Here is an 18841-nt window from a genome sequence, read left to right on the forward strand (position 1 = left end):
TACACAAACTCTAACATTCAGCCAGAAACTCATGGCTTCCTATGCATCACTGTCCATCAGCTAGTCAGCTCAGCTCATATATTTATCGATAAACCAACCATCTTCCAGATATATCTTCAAACTTCCTCAACTCTGACTTCTGGTCTGATTGGATTCGGGATCCCTAATGATAAAAAAGTTGAGCATAAAAGCGTTGTCAAGCACAGAGTGTCCCTGACATCTTTAAACCTATCATTAGCGGTTAGCCGAAAAGAGCTGCAACTTACTGTAAATTATTGTATCTGACAGTGCTATCCAATGCTTTCCATTTACGTTTTATAATTTACCGATAAAAATTTAAACCCATATTGGATCCCAAATCATATCAATTCCCAACTGTTTTACCAAAAACCGCATAACTTGCCATTATACGGGCTGAAGATAAAAGTTTATGTCATACCTTGTTTAATATAAATTATCTTCATGCACAGATGTCGCGGATATTCAGCTCTTGATAGTTCCACAGTCCGTAACGCCCTTATGATCGTAGATACCAAACCTAGTCAAATCAGAAGTCAGAAGTGAAGTTGGAAGATATATTTGACAAATACCAGATGCTTCGAGAGTATACTAATCAAGCTGAATAGTTGTTGCCTTCTAAGTAAACGGCCTTTAGCCTGTCAGTGCTGACGTTAGAACAAGTTTCATTCCATCAAGGGTAAATTAGTTGACCTCATGATGAAGAAAGTCATAAGGGTAATTGTTATATCCTAGTGAAGATTATATTACGGGTAACTTCTAATAACTATTTATGCACTAATATTATATACAAATCCAGTGACTAGATTATGTATATCTATATTCCTCTTGTTATGAGCTTCATTTTGACATAAGGATTATTATTATACAATTTACTATCCTTAAATTGTACTCAGTCTATTAGTTAATGTCTCCCACGTTCACAGAGACGTTGGGCTTGATCTTGCATAAATATCATTTCTTATTTCATAGTGTGATGCGGTCTGTTTTGCCTGATATATAAACCAGGTATGCTTGGAATAAATGGAAGCTGTTATTGATGTTTTGGACTCAACTGGGAGGGCTTGATGAACACAGGACAAATAGGGACAATGAGCCCCTCATACTGGTCGGACGTGAGTGGTTTGCCACAGTACTAGGATTGTATAAGTGGCATTTTGATTGGCGAATAAATCACATGACAGTAAACGGGACACAAAAACACTACAGACTGGTGACAGTATTTTGCAAAAAAATATGCAACATTCTTGAAGTGCAACGTACGTGAGTCGGTGAACTGAGTGCACTCTCTTCATTCCACAAAGTATTGCAAGCACCTTACAGCACGATACTTAGCTAGGGGTTCCCAGTCGAAAGTGATTTTTCACTATTCACTATCTTTCAATCGTCTCGACAAGAATGCCTATGGATGTCAAGTGTTGTTCACTCACTGTTGTAGGACTCTCTGAACTTATAATTCGGATTCATTTATGCAAGTATATATAGGTGGCTTTGTACCGTGATGTGGTAATGTAATTAATCTTGAGATACCCCACTTCGCTGTGAAAAAATAATTCTTCGCATTGTAGTCGGATTTGGTGTTCCTTGCATCTCTACTCAGCCGAACTTTTTAGACGGTTGTTTTTTAAGTGGTCGGTGTTTAATCTTAGAAAATTTTAGTGCATTTACGGTAGACTGTAAAAGCCTGATGACTGAATTGTCAGAGGATTCTATCGGGTAAAAACTACTTCAACATTGTATATATCGGAGAGATGCTCTCTCCTTTAGTTCATACAAACTTCTACACCCACAGTCCGAAAACTATAGCCATTAAAGTACTCAATTTATTTGGTCTGTTAAATCAGCTTGATATACGCAGATATATGAAATCCGATCAACTGCATCCTAGATTACTGAAGGAAATAGCAAATTTCACCCGTAATGCCATAAGTATATTTTAATCTATCGGTAACTGAGGGTTTATTTCCAAAAGACTGGAAAATACTATGGTGAATCCTTTCTTCAAAATAGGTAGGAAACAGAAACCCGAGAAATATTGACCAATACGTCCAACTAGCGTGGCTGCTAAAGTTCTAGAAAAGATTATTCAGAAGTTGTGTAAGTATCTCAACGAAAACCAAATTGTTTATAAAAAGCAGAGTGGTTTTGTAACAGGCTATTTATCAGTAGCCCGTGGAAGTTGATGCGATCTTAAAGAACAAAAGTTGCATATAGATATAGTCTACATTGGCTTCATCAGGGTTTTTGACAAATTTCCACAAAACTGGCTGCTATCTAAGTTACGTAATATCGGGACTGTGAACAGAGGACGTCCTAGTCCAGAGACACAAAATGTTGCAGGTGAACTGAAAATTATTTATCCGATGAACCGTGCTTAGCAAAGTACCTCAGGGTACAGATTTGGGGTCAGTGTTGTTCCTCCTGTATTTGAATGATCTTCCTAGTCTCCCACTATCGTTAGTTTTGTTATTTGCTGATAATCTTAAGATATGAAGAACGATAAAAAGTAAAGTTGATAGTTTGGATCTTCAAAATGGCCTGGGAAAGTTGTCTGAGTGGTCTAGAATTTGACAGTAGCCGTAAATGCTTCTAAATACACTATGATGAATATTGGTCATCAAGGTTCAGATACATACACGGTGGATAACTCTGAGCTACCTGTTGTCCAGACACACAACGACTCAGAAGTCATCATTATTCAAGACCTAAAGACTGCTGCATACTGCCGCGCAAGAGCCGTCAAATGTATTCCAACCCTATGGTCAATTTGTAGGACCTTAAGCCACATCGATGCCCAGACTTTCTGACACTGTTGCAGAGTTTGTTCGTCTTACACTCGATCAGTGCATACAAAAGACCAGACCCTGTTAAAAAGAGATAGTTAGCCAATAGCAAAGGTTTAAAGGATCGCAACTAAGCTGATTTCCACACAAAAGGGCTTCTGCATGTTGCTCGACTGGCTAAACTAAACCGATATCCATAATCATGTAGAAGAATCATAGGTGACTTGATCACATATTTTAAATTAGTGATAAACTTGCGTCTGATATGGCATTCATTTTCTCGTTCTCTATGAGGGAGAACTTACGAAGACACTCTAGGGAAACTCAAAAACCTAGAAAGAATAGCTTGTCACCTAACTATTGACATTCCCATCGAATTATCAACGATTGGAATTCGTTACCTAAACATGTGTTTAAGCTCCATCTGTCGACGCATTCGAAAGAAAGTTGAATCAACTGAGAGATGATCACTGGCATGACTAACACAGGTCACCTAGCCTTCTATCCCTTCCAAACTGAAACCGAGAATAAAATACTCAGTGCTTAATCTAACTGATTTTGATTTAGTAGAGAAATTAAATTATATCGAAAGTGCAAAATACCTCAAATGTACCGCTTATGCTGCTCGGCTAAATACTGTGTACTAAATACCAAAAACAATGGTTAGAGAGTAGGTGTTTGATGCCTGATAAACACGGAGAGTACTTCCAGTAAGATGGGATCAAATGTTCATTTCCAAGTAAATCTAGTAATGCTTAACTATATTCGAACAACAGAGACCTAGGTAAAAAGGGCTGAGGGATATAAGGCTTAATCACAGGAGTCCTCGGTGAAAGTTAGAACATAAAATAGAGAGAAAGAAAAATGAAATAGCAATACTTTTTTATAAAAACTGGGGGGATTCTTAGCGGATCGTCCCTTCTACTCAGAATACGTTCAGAGTGACAATAGAATAACACATTCGGTGCGAAGTGTAAATCTCCAAAAATAATTGGTTCTGTATGTATTCGACATTGATGCTGACTTCACAAGCTTTATTGGACACATTCAAGTTGATAGCTCTCGGTCACACATCCACACCGAATCCCGGATACGTACGCCATGCTACACATCTCTTTCAGCTATTAGCCAGCTTATATCAAGCTCTTCTCAACATCCTAAAAACCTTCTGAATCTACCTTTGAACTCATTTGTTGTTCAATACCGATATGGCTGAGTTGGTACCCTTAAATTATAAGGGTAAAATTGTAGTTAAACTTTGAGTATGTTTAGCGAACGAATAATTCCGCGTCTTTTACCTGTTGTTTTACAATGTCTTATGTTTTCTCTGTCGCGTTATTATTTTTGTGTTCTCAGACTTTTCCTTTCACTCATTAGTATATTTTGACGTCAATATTACGGTAAAGACACTTGAAATGTCGAAAATTAATAGGCTTCACCGCCACATTTCATTCCATGTTTTTCCAGCCCGATAATATCGAAGCCTGCCTCTGTTACGCAGAACCTGACTTCTTCAAACACGGAGTATTAGACCTAAGTGCACAATTACTTGCAGTAATGAAGGCACTATTGCGCAGTTTCAACACCATGATAGTGATATTTCTGAATCTTTACAACATGTTAAAAAGAGGTTATCCTTTAACTAAGAGAAATATTTGATCGAAAAGTTTGGAAAATCTCCTCCATAATGCACAATTGTAAGGTGGCTTACGAACAGAAAGGTGCTATGTATGCCGAAGTTCATTGGTTTCTCAAGTCAACCCTTCTTATCTAGGTTTTCCTAATAGGTGCCAGTAGTTCCCCTCTCCTTCTTAAATTACTCCCAAGATGAACTAGCTACACCTGATGATGGCATTCTCGAGATCACCAGGGTCATCAGCAATGAAGTTTAATCTGTCAAAGAAAAGCATTGAACGACACTAGGCAGCAAATTCATGACAAATTTACAGTTATGAAATGAGTCTATTAATCTAACAGCATTGATAAGTGAACTTATAATCATCCAGACAGTAATTCTAAACACCTTCAAGTTTGATGACTACTTTCTTTTGACCATAACGTTTCTATTCTCACCGTTTTCAAAGCTTCTCTAATCCCACATAGCATGATTTTCGACAAATTAATAGTCACGGTCTTTTAAAATTACGTTCTCAAATCGAATTTTCACTACTTTTTCTAGAGGTGTTAAGTAGTAATAATAATATATTCTCAAATAACAGTTTGTTTTCACGGCGGCCTGCTTGAATACCTGGGCTACCTGTTTCTACCATCTAAATATTTCAACAAGTTATTTGGTTTTTTAATTTGTTTTAACTTCCTAAGATGTCTAATAATCGCACAACCTATACAGGCGCGTTTATGAAAAGCTTACGTCCTTTCGCTGCAAAAATTATAAAGAACTACAATAAGAGGTATCGTGGTGGTTGGCAGTGTGTATTAAAGAGAATGAACATCAATCAGATTTCGATTCCAGAGCTGCTTAATTCTAACTGTCGATCACTAATTAACAAGGTGGACTGTCTCCAATTTCTGCTAAGTCAAAACATGTATCGTAATTGTGGTGTCATTGTGATTCAAGAATCTTGGTTTACTGACTCATAGGACGATTGCTTAGTATCACTACGTGATTTCAATATCTATAGTCAGGACCGATCAAACAACAAAAAGACCTGTGGTGGCGGAGTAGCTACGTTTGTAAACGTTGATCTACTTTTGCCTGTTTCAAGTTTTCAAATGACTTTATTGACTGTCTAACTTTAAGGTGCCGTCCAAAACACCTGAATAAATACAAATATATTTATGTTACAAATATCTACATGACTCCAGACTGCACATCATCCGCACTATCTGTATTCGCTGATAAATTTACTGAATTCGCCGTTACTGCCTTCAGTGATTCACTTTCAATCGTATGTGGTGATTTCAATTAATGTGACTGTAGCTTCCTTACATCACTAGGTCACCCAAATGTAGTAGATTTTCCTACTCGTTTGAATGCTCATCTAGACTTGGTTTTCATTAATGATGTGGGTACCTATGTGACTCGCAAACGTGCTCCATTGTCTAGCTCGGATCACTGTATAATTCGTGTTCTACCTAAAGTATATGGTAAGCATGGAAAGAGTACACACATACACCATACCAAAAAAGTAATATACAGGAATTACTCAGAAGAAAATTTACAAAATCTAAAAAACATGTTTCGTACGACCAACTAGGAATTATTTACAGATGACTTCATAGAAAACACAACTGATGTTATCACCTGTTATCTTAAGTTCTGTTTTGATATTTGCTGTCCTACCGAAACCTTCTTTTTAAGTTTTGATCGACTTACATCTCCACAACTAAAACGACTACGGAGGATAAAAGAAAGGATGTACAAGGAGAAAAATACTACTGAAGTTCGTAAGTTAAATGGTCAAATAAACAAAGAGATTAGGCGTCTCAACTCTGTGTTTACTCTAAAACTCCTATCTTGTAAAAGCTCTCCAAGTATGTGGAAACTCTTTAAAGAAATAACAGGGAACAGGAAAACTAGAAGCGATAACCAGCTGAATGCTTGTGACTTAAATAAGTCCTTTATTCGTCAGTCATCTGACATCATGCTCCCTATATCCAAGGGTTTGAAGAATAATTGTGTTCCCAGTTTCACTGAAAATGATGTCCGAAAATGTTTCCAGTCACTTAATTCATCCCAATGTTTAGGACCTGATGGTATCCCAAACCTCCTTTTTAAAAAATGTGCTGATGTTTTATGTTATCCATTAACGAATATCTTTAACAGACCCTTCTCAACTAATGTCTTACCGAAAATGTGGAGAAAGATAAAGATAATCCCTATACCAAGGAAAGCTTCTGGTGATAAAAATGCGAAACTTAGACCCATTGCAATAACTTCACCTTTCCTTAAAATAATGGAAAAATTACTGATACAACCACTTCAACCTGCAATAAAAGAGCACTGTGATCCATATCAGTTTGCTTACAAATGCAAAAGAAGCACATTAGATGCCGTTGCTGTTCTGCATCACAATATAGTGTTCGGGTTGGAAAAGGGTAAGAAGTATGTTAGATGCGCTTTCCTGGACTTTACTTCTGCTTTTGATTCTATTCCAAGACACCTCTTACTTAACAAGCTGATCAGCGTCGACACTGACAGCTGAACAACCAATTGGCTATGTTCCTACCTTTCTGGAAGAGAACAGTACACTGTATTTGAAGGAAAGTGTTCAACATCTCTACTGTCTAATGTAGGTGTGCCACAAGGAGCTGTTCTTTCACCTTTGCTCTTCTCTTTTTTCTTCATGATCTGCCATCTTCCACAGAAAACACTTTTGTATAATATGCGGATGACCTCACTGTATGTATGCCGATTTCTACCTCCTTACATCCTATAGAAATGAATGAGTTTTTATCTCGTATTGAAAGGTGGTCTGTTGGTAATGGTCTCTTACTCAATCCATCTAAATGTCAAGCTGTTAACTTTAGCTTGAGACATGGACAGAACCTATACTCTATGTTGGGATCCCATAATGCTTGTGCCATTGGAGACTCCTTAATAAACACAGTGTCGAAGGTCAAATATCTTGGTGTTACTTTTTCCTCTAATCTTTCTTGGTCTTCTCATGTTTTACTGTTATCAAAAAACGTTTACCGTTTGACATACTACATAAAGAGGCTGCATGCTTTTGGGACTACTCACCATTTACTCTTACAATTTGTAAATTCCTGCATATTACCTATTATTTAATATAGTGTTCTCCATTATTCTTTCCCGGGCTTTTGAGAAAAAACTTTGCTGTTTCGCATAGGGTGCTGAAGGCAGTCTGCAAGGTGTGTGGTGAATCTTTTGAAGTCATTATTAAAATGCTTGTGGATAGACATCTTAAGTCTTGCAAACTCTTGGCAGGTGTTATCTTATCAGATACTAACCATCCACTTCATTTATATCTTTCTCCTTGTATATCTTCTGGTAGAACGGGACGTAAATACATCAAAATCCATACACGCAAGCAAATCTATAAAAGTTCTGTAATACCTTACCTTGCAAATTTACTTTGTGACGAACAGGCTGTTAGAGTTGACCTAGTAAATAACCTGTATTCTTAAGCATGTCTCAAATTTGATGATTTGTACAGACTCAGATTCTTTTAAAACCTTTTTCTCATTTATTTTCTGTTTTCTTTTTGTTTTTTTGTTTTGGTAAAAAACGTTTTGAAATAACTCGTGCTGAGAATTTTATATTGTACCAGATTATAATATTGAATAAAGCCATTAATAATAATAATAATAATGAAGCATGCCGGTTTACAGGCAAGATCAAATTTTTACAGAAGTTACAATTTTCACTGTAGAAAATTACTCAGCTAGGTTGATATTTCATAAGATATGAATGTAAATGGATTTCGTAAGAAACATGTCAAATTCACACTTGGCGCACTTTAGGAAGGTAGCGTCGCAACATACAGCTGATGGTAGAGAATAGATGCGTGCGAAGTTGGGGGCTTTTAGAAGCTTTAACCCTATATCCCTCTGAAATATCTGAGGCTTTAATAACGGTGTAGGACGAAGTCACCCCTGCCATATCTGTTTTCGTTGGGATATCTCCAGGTGGCTGAAAAACGGTGTAAGAAAAAGGAAGGACGAAAAGCAGAGCACACAATGTTCATGGAAGATTATTCAAGACATAACCATTTAGTTTATTCGTCTGTTACTGAAGTACTTATTAAGCAAGAGCATACTAATGTGTTAAAGAAAAGTGTGAACAAGGTATGAATGGATAAGGAACTGTATAAATGAAGGTAGTTCAGAAAAAAGTATGGAATTATGTATAATTATAAAATATGGCGCTGAAAACAGTATCCCGATAAAAATGGCTGTCTCCATTCTTTTTCGAAACTATCTGAACCCCTTTTTTGTTTTTAGATCTTATGGGGTATGGAGTGGGCTCCGTTTTTAGCGAATTGTCTAGTTTGCTTGTAATGGGATTACTCGGTAGGAAGTGGAACCAATCCAGCTTTTTTAATATGATTTAAAGAGGTATTTTGCATGAATAAGTTCACATCAATGCCGTTGGTTCATGACATCCCACTTGGCATAAGGAGCCGTAATTTAACATGTTCTGTCCTATAGACACGGGTGGATTGAAGTTATCTCCCCAACATCATGTCTGCTGATCAGTAAAGCCACCCTTCCTCCTTTTATGATGTTAGGCTCTCTTACGTTTTTGACCAGTATGAATATTGCTTTAATCAAGGACCATAGTTGGAATATACTGTCTCTACAAGTTCCATGTTACAGGCAAATCATATGGTAAAAGCATTTGTAATATGGGTTAGATATCCATTTAATATATCATACTGTTATGAAGATAACTAATGGTAAAAGTTATAAGAGACAAGTCAGATTATATGTGGTTTAGAGATGGTAAGGATTAATAGCAAACCAGAGGATACGAAAGAGTAGATTGAAAATTTTCAGGGTAAAAAAAATAAAACATTAAGCAACTCACAAGAATTTAGGACATTTGAGCTTCTTTTGATCGGCCTTAGTTGGTCAGCATCCATCAGATTAGTGAGTTAACTGTCTATTTGTAATAAAAAAAATAAAAGGACATGACACTTAGGAAAAGCTGTGTAAACCTGGCATCGTATGCAGTGTGTAAGATGCAAGCGAGGGGGTTTTAGTCCTTGAGCTAATCACACTGCGTTTCACTCCCGATTTTTTGGTAGTAGCCTTATGTTTGACGGCCGAGTTTAGCATAAATATGTACAATCTTTTTTAAGAAAGTCTGTTTTACCCTCACACAGAGAATGTGGCTAGTGATTAACACTTCAATAAGAAAGCCCAAGGGCCATCCACATTAAGTTAGGATTTGAGGTTAATAAGGGAAGACCAAGTGTGACATTAACCACTGGAAATGTATTGACAATTATCAACTTAATTTGTGCATATTGAGGTCTTCAGTGGGCGATGATATTTTATTCTCAACTAACGGTAAGTTATATAAGGCATGTGAGTTGGCTGGTTACATCACGTAGTTACACCTTGATTAACATGGTTAGCTACTGAAAATTATTAGGTCCGGTACATAAAATGTAGCATACATCTAAGTATTCACTCAATGGACAGATTAAGTAGCAAAAACAGCAACATTATGGGAACACATCTGTGTTCTAGTACCTGTCTCTATGTTGTCCATTCCAATCCTTCAAGCCCATGAACTACATAAAAACATTTTTGGATTTAACCTTCGTGTTCCATAATACTCCATAGGTTGTCAGTAAATGATAAAAGGCGTGGTGAAGAGAATATAAAGCCTGATGTTGTGAATTAACCAGACAACTCAAAGTGAAGACTGACCCATTGAGAAGTCCCCATTAAACATTACTGGAATAACTACCTTTAGTTGCAAATAAAAATTTAATTGTCAACTCTATCGAATGTCTTGCATAAGGCAAGAAAGCAAATGTAACGGAAATTTCATATGTTACCCACGGTCCTCAGGTATTCTAGGAAGTTGACAGCCTTGTGTTACCAGGACCATATGAGAAAAATATTTTTTGGAAATGGAACGGTGATGTATTCAGGTTGAACCTTTTACATGGTTTTCATAACAATGGAGAGCAAATAAGTTCGTCTGCTATTGAAAGCTTCATCTATGTTGTGTTTTTGTTTAGTGTCTCAACTATTCCAACTATTCTCTTAATCAATGACTACTCGAAGAAAGTAGTAAGGCGGAAACAGAGACTGTCCTCACATAAGTTAAAAATTCTTGACCAAAGGTTGTGCGAACCTGCAGACCAAGTTTTGTTCCAGTGCTTCGGCAACTCTTCGCTATCGAGAGCTTTGAACCACACAATCCTAAGATCATTGTGGTAAAGATGAAAATGTATTACAATGAGGAGCAATCAGATTTACAATAACCGGCCCTGTATTTGGGCGCGAAGTTCACCATCCATATGACTAAATATCGTTCTGGCATTTTGGCTGATATCATTTAGTGATGAAAACCGTAAATCTAGTCCCTAACCTTAACAATTGAATGTAACTCATACTTCTGGCCCCTAACACCGCTTTATAATCCTCGCTTAGCCGTAGTTAGTAGGTGGACATTCCCAACGTCACTTGAGCGTCACTCAAAGGTTCGTCCATTGAGAGCATTGAACACGACTCTCAAAAAGATCCGTTCATAGTTTATTAGTAATAATCTGTCTTCGAATAACAGTCTGTTACATGGGTCATGCCAGTTTACACACAAGATCAAATGGTTACAGGAGATACAGTCTGCATTGCGGTGGGTCACCCAGTGGGTTTGATATTTTATAAGGTGCATCGGTCATAAAATTATGGGGAGTAACATTTCTCACATATGAATGTAAATAATATTAGTAAGATTCGCATTGTCAGTATGATAGTTGGAGCACTTTGTGGAGGTTACGTTGCGGTGTGCAACTGATAGTTCGGGGTAAATCCGAATAAATCTGCGAGCTTCTATAGACTCATGATCTTAACTATAAAATTACTAAATCTCCACAAAAACCCCCTTGTGATAATGATCATACGCTCACTAGTGACTGGCTCCTTGAGGTAATTCCTGGAGTTCTAGTGAGAAGTCGTGGCCAGTGGAGCTAATCCATGTCAGGTAGAGACAGGTATCTACCTCAGTACATTGGAAGTTGGTTGCGCAATTTCGTGGATTGGTTGAGGTTAGACATTAACACCGTTGGATGCCAGCTCAGTGGTCTATCGGCTAAGGGCTCTGGCGGGAGACTGGTAGGTCCTGGGTTCGAATCTCGCGAGAGCGGGTTCGTGGATGCGCACTGCTGAGGAGTCCCATAATAGAACGAAACGGCCGTCCAGTGCTTCCAGGTTTTCCACGGTGGTCTAGCTTCAATTGACTCATGATCTCAACTATAAAAGCTTCTATAGACTTTGATCTTGTATCCTTCTGAAACATCTGAGGCAATACTAATGGAGCAGGACAAAATCACCCGTCTTATGTGTTTTTCAGTAGCACATGTCGAGGGGCTGAAGAAGAGGGTAAGAAGAAGAGAAGCGTAGCAGACAATGTTCACGTCTATTGACGTTGAACCATTTGTGATGGAATAGTGAAGGTATGACTACTTAGTCCAATTCTTCTTTATTAAGATAAATTTCAAGCAAGAGTATTCCGATAGGTCAAAGGAGATAAGCGTAAATAAGGTATGAGTAGATAAAAAACTGTATAATTGGAGGTGGTTCAAAAAAAGCTGGAAATATAGGATTATGTGTAGTTTGAACAAATGCAGATGTAAAGGGGAGGATTGGCAAAGCAAGGACAGCATTTCTACAATCGAAGAACATATGGAACTCAAAACAACTGTCAACTAACTTAAAAGTGAGAATCTTCAGTACGAACGTCAAGACAGTCCTACTGTACGAAGCTGAAATGTGGAGAACTACTAAATCCATTGTCAAGAAGGTACAAGTATTTATAAACAGCTGTTTATGCGAAATACTCGACATTCACTGGCCGGATACTATCAGCAACAGCGTTTTATGGGAGACGACAAACCAGCTTCCAGCTGAAGAGGAAATCTGGAAAAGACGTTGGAAGTGGATAGGACATACATTAAGGAAATCACCAATGTGCATCACGAGGCAACCTCCAACTTTGAATCCGGAAGGGAAGCGGAAAAGAGGGAGTCCAAAGAGCACATCACGCCGGGAAGTAGAAGCAGATATGAAAAGAATGAATGTTAACTGGAAAGAACTGGAAAGGAAGGCTCAGGACAGAGTTGGATGGAGAATGCTGGTGAGCGGCCTATGCTCCTCGACGAGGGGTAACAGGCGTAAGTAAGTGTAGTTTTAAAACAGTAATGAAAATAGTTTTCTGATGTACAAATGGCTTTCCTCCTTTCTTGTCAAAGCTATCTCAGCCAATTTTTATTGATTTCATGGGTTCATGATAAGGCTTCGTTTTTAACTTTTTGTCTAGTTTTGCTTGTAATAGGATTACTCGGTAGGAAGTGAAACCAAATCAAAGTCGCAAACACGATATAAAAAGGCATTTCGCATAATAAATTAGCACCAATAATAATGTTTGTGACATCCCACTTCACCATAGGGAGCCGTAATTTAACAACATGTTCTGCCCTACAGACATGGGTGGATTGAAGTTATCTCCCCACCATCATGTTTGCTGGTCAGTAAAGCCACCCCCCCTCCTTTTGTGTTGTCGGGCCCTCGTACGTTTGTAGTGTGTAAGAAGATTGCCTTAATCTATGCTTCTTGTTGAAATGCATCTCTCTCTCCACTGGTCCCATGTTAAAAGCACATCAGATGGTTAAAGCTTCTCTATTGTGAGGTAGATACCCATTTAGTACATCACGCAGCTATGAAGACAACTATTGGTATAACTTGTAAAACACAAGTCAGGCCATATGTGGTTTAGAGATGGTAAGGATAGATAGCAAACCAAAGAATATGCAGGAATTCAGAACTGTAAAGTTTTCAGAGTGGGAAAACAAAACATTGAGTGACTCACAAGGATTTAAGACATTGTCAGCTTCTTATGATCGGCCATAGTTGGTCAGTATCCATCTAATTAGGAGTAATCCGATCATAATTTCTAAGCTGATAGCTCAGAAACGTCACCAGAGAGGAGATGTGTCGTTCAGGTGCGCTGAACTAATATGTTCATTGTGATACGCCTTTTTAAATGCTATAATGATAGATCGTCACTATTTCTCGCAGATATTGTCAAACAGGCCTGGTAATTGATTTTATCCCATTATATTTTCAGTGTTTGTTGGATAGTGCCTTATAGGTTATGCAGTTATCCCCGTTGATGAAAAGACGTAGTTTGTTACGTGTTGCGTAATTATCCCCGAAAAGTTTACATCCACTGCACGCAAATAGTTAGACTTCTGAATGGCAAAGTGAAGAGTATGCGTATCAAGGAACAGTATGAAAGTGTTCTTTGTTGGCTTCGACTACTTATCCATGTCAGTAAAATCTTATTCTTTCAGTCAAATACTTCTATCGAAATCGTCATTAACAAAGTCGTAATCATTTCTACCGCCGTTTCTGTACTAAGTTGTCCACTGGCTGTTGAGCTATGGAGGTACTAAACGTTACTAATTTGGTACCGACAAAGTATGATTAGGCCTCAAATGCGTCTGGTCGGTTGAATGCTTCCTCATTCCATCTAGACTCCTCTGGTAGCTCATAAAAATGCACGATTCACGATATCTATGACAGAATAATGTGCACAGAATACTCCCCACCATTTACTCCACATCATAAAACTTTTTGTGTTCTTATCCTAAAGTGCGAAATTCCGTGAAGACGCGTAAAATACGACTGCTCCATCTACATCATTTCTAAGCGGATGGAAGATGTTAGCGTGAATGTCATAACCCGTGAAGTAGTCTATCTGATACATGTTTTTGACTACAACAACAATAACTTATGTAACCCCCCTCTACAGGTATCTAAAGTTGAAAAAGATCTAGAAGTGTTAATGACTTACGATCTAATGTCTTGAATCACCTGAGACAAAAACACTTCTCGAGCAAACCTTAAACTGGTAACTTTGAAACTCATTTTTGGTAATTTCGACGACACAACTTTCCACATAGTCTTAAACAGTTTCGCTCGATCCCGTTTACAGTATGAAAATGGTGTTTTCTCCCTTACTCCGAAATAATAAGATTACACTGGGACGTAACTAACGGAAAGTCATGAAATTAGTTTGAGGATTCACATTCGAACCTTGTGAAGAGCTCTTCAAATCACCAAATCTTTACCCATTTGAGTAAAGGTGTCTCAGTGGTGACATTTTGGTGAATTATGACATTCTGAACAATCCTGGCCCCCTCTCGGTCCCAAAACAAACGTTCGGGGTGACACCCAGAAATTAGAGGCAAAACATAACATAATGAACTGTAGGTACACCTTCTGCTCCTTAAACGTAGAGTTCTCTGCCGACTGAGCAAGTCCAACTGACTCCCTAAGAGTCCTTTAAGAGGAAAAGTAATATGTTCTCAAGGAATAAGTGCAGTATCTCACTGCTATTTAACAACATTTTTTATTTTTCTTCTTTTATCGTTAATATATCTAGGTTCCTACCTAGAGGTACCGGTGATCCACTGCCACTAGATACGGAGGCCAGTTAAGCGAAAGCTTCTTTTTTCTGTCTAGAACCATACGGACCATTTGAATCGGTGATAAGTCATCAACAATGAAACTAACCAAAGGTGTCCAGGTCAAAAAATTGGTTAGAATAGATAAAAGGGCCGACCATGTAGACTCCTTAAGGTAATCCTAGGGTTGGAGAAACAACGTGATCTTCTTTTAAGTAACGCTCGAAGTCACGACAACTCTGACATTCGAATTAGACCGGATATGTCTCTTGAAGATATAATAAAAAGGAAGACGGCACCAGCTGAACTAGAAACCCGTCGACAAAACGGTGAGGAAAATCTCCCGTTAGTGGGTTTTCGAATAGTCAGGTCTTGGAAGCGAATGCTACCAAGGCCTATGTGGATAGTTCGTTCTCCCTAGGAGTTTTATATGCCAACACTCGTAGTCTAAGACATAAATTCTACGAGCTAGGAGCATTAGTGGACAAATTAAGGCCACTCATTGTAGTTGTGACTGAAACTTGGTTAGTCCATGACTTCAATATTACCCTAGAATTATCCGGATACCATTGTTTAAGAAGTGACAGACATAGATGTAGGAAAGGAGGTGGCGTCCTTCTATACATAGCCAATAGTATAAATATCCGCTCCTCCGTTTGCGAATCCCATGATAGTGGAACTAGTGAAGTCATTATCTGTGAGCTCACTATCGGATATTGTACATTTGTACTCGGTGTCATCTATCGCAGCCCAATCTGCTTAGCTAATGACTTTATTTTGGAGCACATTCGGCTATGGAGTGCAAATAACAGATGCTTGATATTAGGAGACTTTAATGCACTGACATTAGTTGGACTGAGATGGTCACAAAAGGATCTATAAACTCCTTTGATAGCAGGATCTTGGAAACAGTAATGGAGCATGCACTAGTACAACATGTATCCAAACCTACACGTTTTGGTGTAAACCAAGGTTCTTCTCTGTTGGACTTGGTAATCACTCATGAGACTGAGGATGTTGCCAACCTAAATATTCTTCCCCCGTTAGTAAATAGCAATCACGCTGTTTTATCATTTATGTTTAGAGCTAGCGACATGATATACGATCAGATTAAGCCTCGCCCAAACATATGGAGAGCTAACATACCAGCCATTCAGGAGTTTGCTGCTAAGATAGATTGGTCAGTAGATACTAGCTCATCAGTTGAAGAGGCGTGCTCTATATTTAAAGGCAAGTTTAGTGAAGTCACGTCCCCGTTCATACCATACTTGGTACCACGTAGACCGAATAATAGTCCACCATGGATAGATAAACAAGTCAAGAAACTTCTTAGGCATAGGAAAAAGCACTGGAATATGTTCATCTCTACTGGCTTAGAGCAGTATAGATCCAGCTATTGTAAGATTAGAAATACTTGTAAAGCGTTAATTAGTAGGACTAGACGGTCATATGAAAAACAATTGGTTAGGGATTGTAAATATAGTCCAAAACGGTTATTCTCGTATATAAAGAGGCGAACTCAGAGAAGTGATGGAATCCCATCACTTTTGATACAAGAAAATCCGTTAATTTTGGCAAGAAATGATACCGAAAAAGCCGAAGCTTCGTCAGAATATTTCAGTAAAGTTTTTTCTACCCATAATGAGGAACGACCACACATTAATTGTGATTGTGGCATCTTGTTGATGGATCCTGTAGTTATTGAGAAAGTTACAAACTTAAAACTACTTCAGAACATCGAACCTGATAAGTCCAGTGGTCCTGATGATATTCATCCTAGGATTCTGAAAGCCCTATCAGATAAAATTGCTGAACCTTTAGCGGTACTGTTTGATATGTCCCTGCGGCAGTCCAGACTGCCCAGAGACTGGAAAGACGCAATAATCAGTCCGGTGTATAAGGCTGGGAGTAGGGATTTAGTTAGTAACTACCGACCCGTCAGCTTAACTAGTGCAGTTGTAAAACTAATGGAAAAAATTATTAGGATGGCTGTTATAAACTACGTGGAAAGACATAATCTTTTGTCAAAGGAACAACATGGTTTTCGAAAAGGTCTATCATGTTTGACAAATCTTCTCATTGCAAGAGAAGATTGGGCTGAGGCAAAAGATCGCAATATTCCTGTAGATGTCATTTTCATAGATCTAAGTAAAGCCTTTGATAAGATTTCCCATACTGGTCTTAAATTAAAACTGGAAAGTTTTGGAATTCATTATACAGTCATAGACTGGATAAGTGACTTTCTTCATGACAGGAGACAAAGGGTAAGAGTAAATGGAGCTCTCTCATCGTGGGAACCAGTAAAAAGTGGAGTTCCCCAAGAAACAACCCTTGGTCCTCTTTTCTTTTTACTTTATGTAAATGAATTATCAACTATAGCTAAGTCATCCGTCCTACTATTCGCCGATGACATAAAGATTTGGAGACCCATATATAGTATGTCAGACAGAATAGTATTACAGGAAGACCTTAAGTCATTAGTGGCATGGATGAACGGGTGGTCACTAGAAGTAAATCCTAACAAAAGTGTAGTGATGCAATTAAATAACTACGATGATTCGTATTACTACACAATATGTGGACTAGTGTTGCCCAAAGTAAGAAACTATAAAGATTTAGAAGTCATACTAAGTAATGATCTCAAAACAACCAGTCACTGTAAGGCCGCTGCTGCAGAAGGCTATAAGGTATTATGGTCTATTCGTAGATCTTTCCGGTATCTGGATGAGGAAGTGTTTAGATTATTATACCCAACTTTCGTACGGCCACATTTGGAATATGGGATTCAAGCAGCGAGTCCTTGTTTCAAATATGAGGCGGATATGTTGGAACGAGTTCAACGCCGCGGGACAAAAATGGTAAAAGGCCTATCTAGCCTATCTTATGAAGACAGACTGAGACACCCCAACTTATTTCCGTTATCTTACCGGCGAATACGGGGTGATCTAATATTAGCATATCGTAAACTGAAAGATGACCTTGATACTAATATGTCCTACCTTTTCCTCCGATCTAGGGCTGATCATTTGAGAGGACATTCGAAGAAAGTCCAAACACCGAGATCAAATCGTCGACGTCTGGAGTTTCGATTCTTGCACCGAGTAGTGAATTACTGGAATAATCTACCAGAACACGTAATATCAGCACCTTTTGTTGATATATTCAAGACGAGATTGGACCTCTACAGTGTAACAAACTGTAAGGATTAAAATAGGTCAATAGACCTCCTATCCTTATTACTGAAGACTCAAGACTGCATCATCAACGAAAGGAACTCATTACCACAGCATGTGGTTGAGGCTCCATCTGTCGACTCTTTCAAAAGAAAGCTGGATCAGCTGAGAGACCATCATTGCCAGGACTAATACAGGCCACCAAGCCTCCTGTCCTTTACAAACTGAAACTGAAACCGAAACTAACCGTGGGGTGACACAATCATACCAGGTACGTGAGGGACCTAAGTAAATATCGAGCCTCGTTCTGAATACTATGGAGGAAATCGCAGTTACCACTGGATAAAGTAACGAGTTTCACAGTTTGGTGATTTTAACCAAGATGTTTACGTGGATTTTTTGTGAGATAGTTAGTGCTCTGAATTCAACAGATGACCTGTGCTGCTTGAATATTCTACTAAGTATGGGGTGGATAGAGCATTAGCGAAGTTCACCAATAATGATTTCGTATTTACTGACCCTGAGTTGGAGATTCACAACCTATTATCTAGGAAGCAGATGACAAAAGTTCCTTCGAGATATTGAGTGGAGGAATGAACTGATGTACATTTTTGATCTACTATCTTCAAAACGAAAAACGGAAAAAATTGAAACAGTATTTCATATTCAAAAACCATTGGTTAGTGAAGGTTAAAATGCGGCGGTGTCTACAGAATTCAGCTGTGAAGTCGTTTCC

Source organism: Schistosoma mansoni (genome assembly GCF_000237925.1).
Source record: "Schistosoma mansoni, WGS project CABG00000000 data, supercontig 0080, strain Puerto Rico, whole genome shotgun sequence".
Taxonomy (NCBI): domain Eukaryota; kingdom Metazoa; phylum Platyhelminthes; class Trematoda; order Strigeidida; family Schistosomatidae; genus Schistosoma; species Schistosoma mansoni.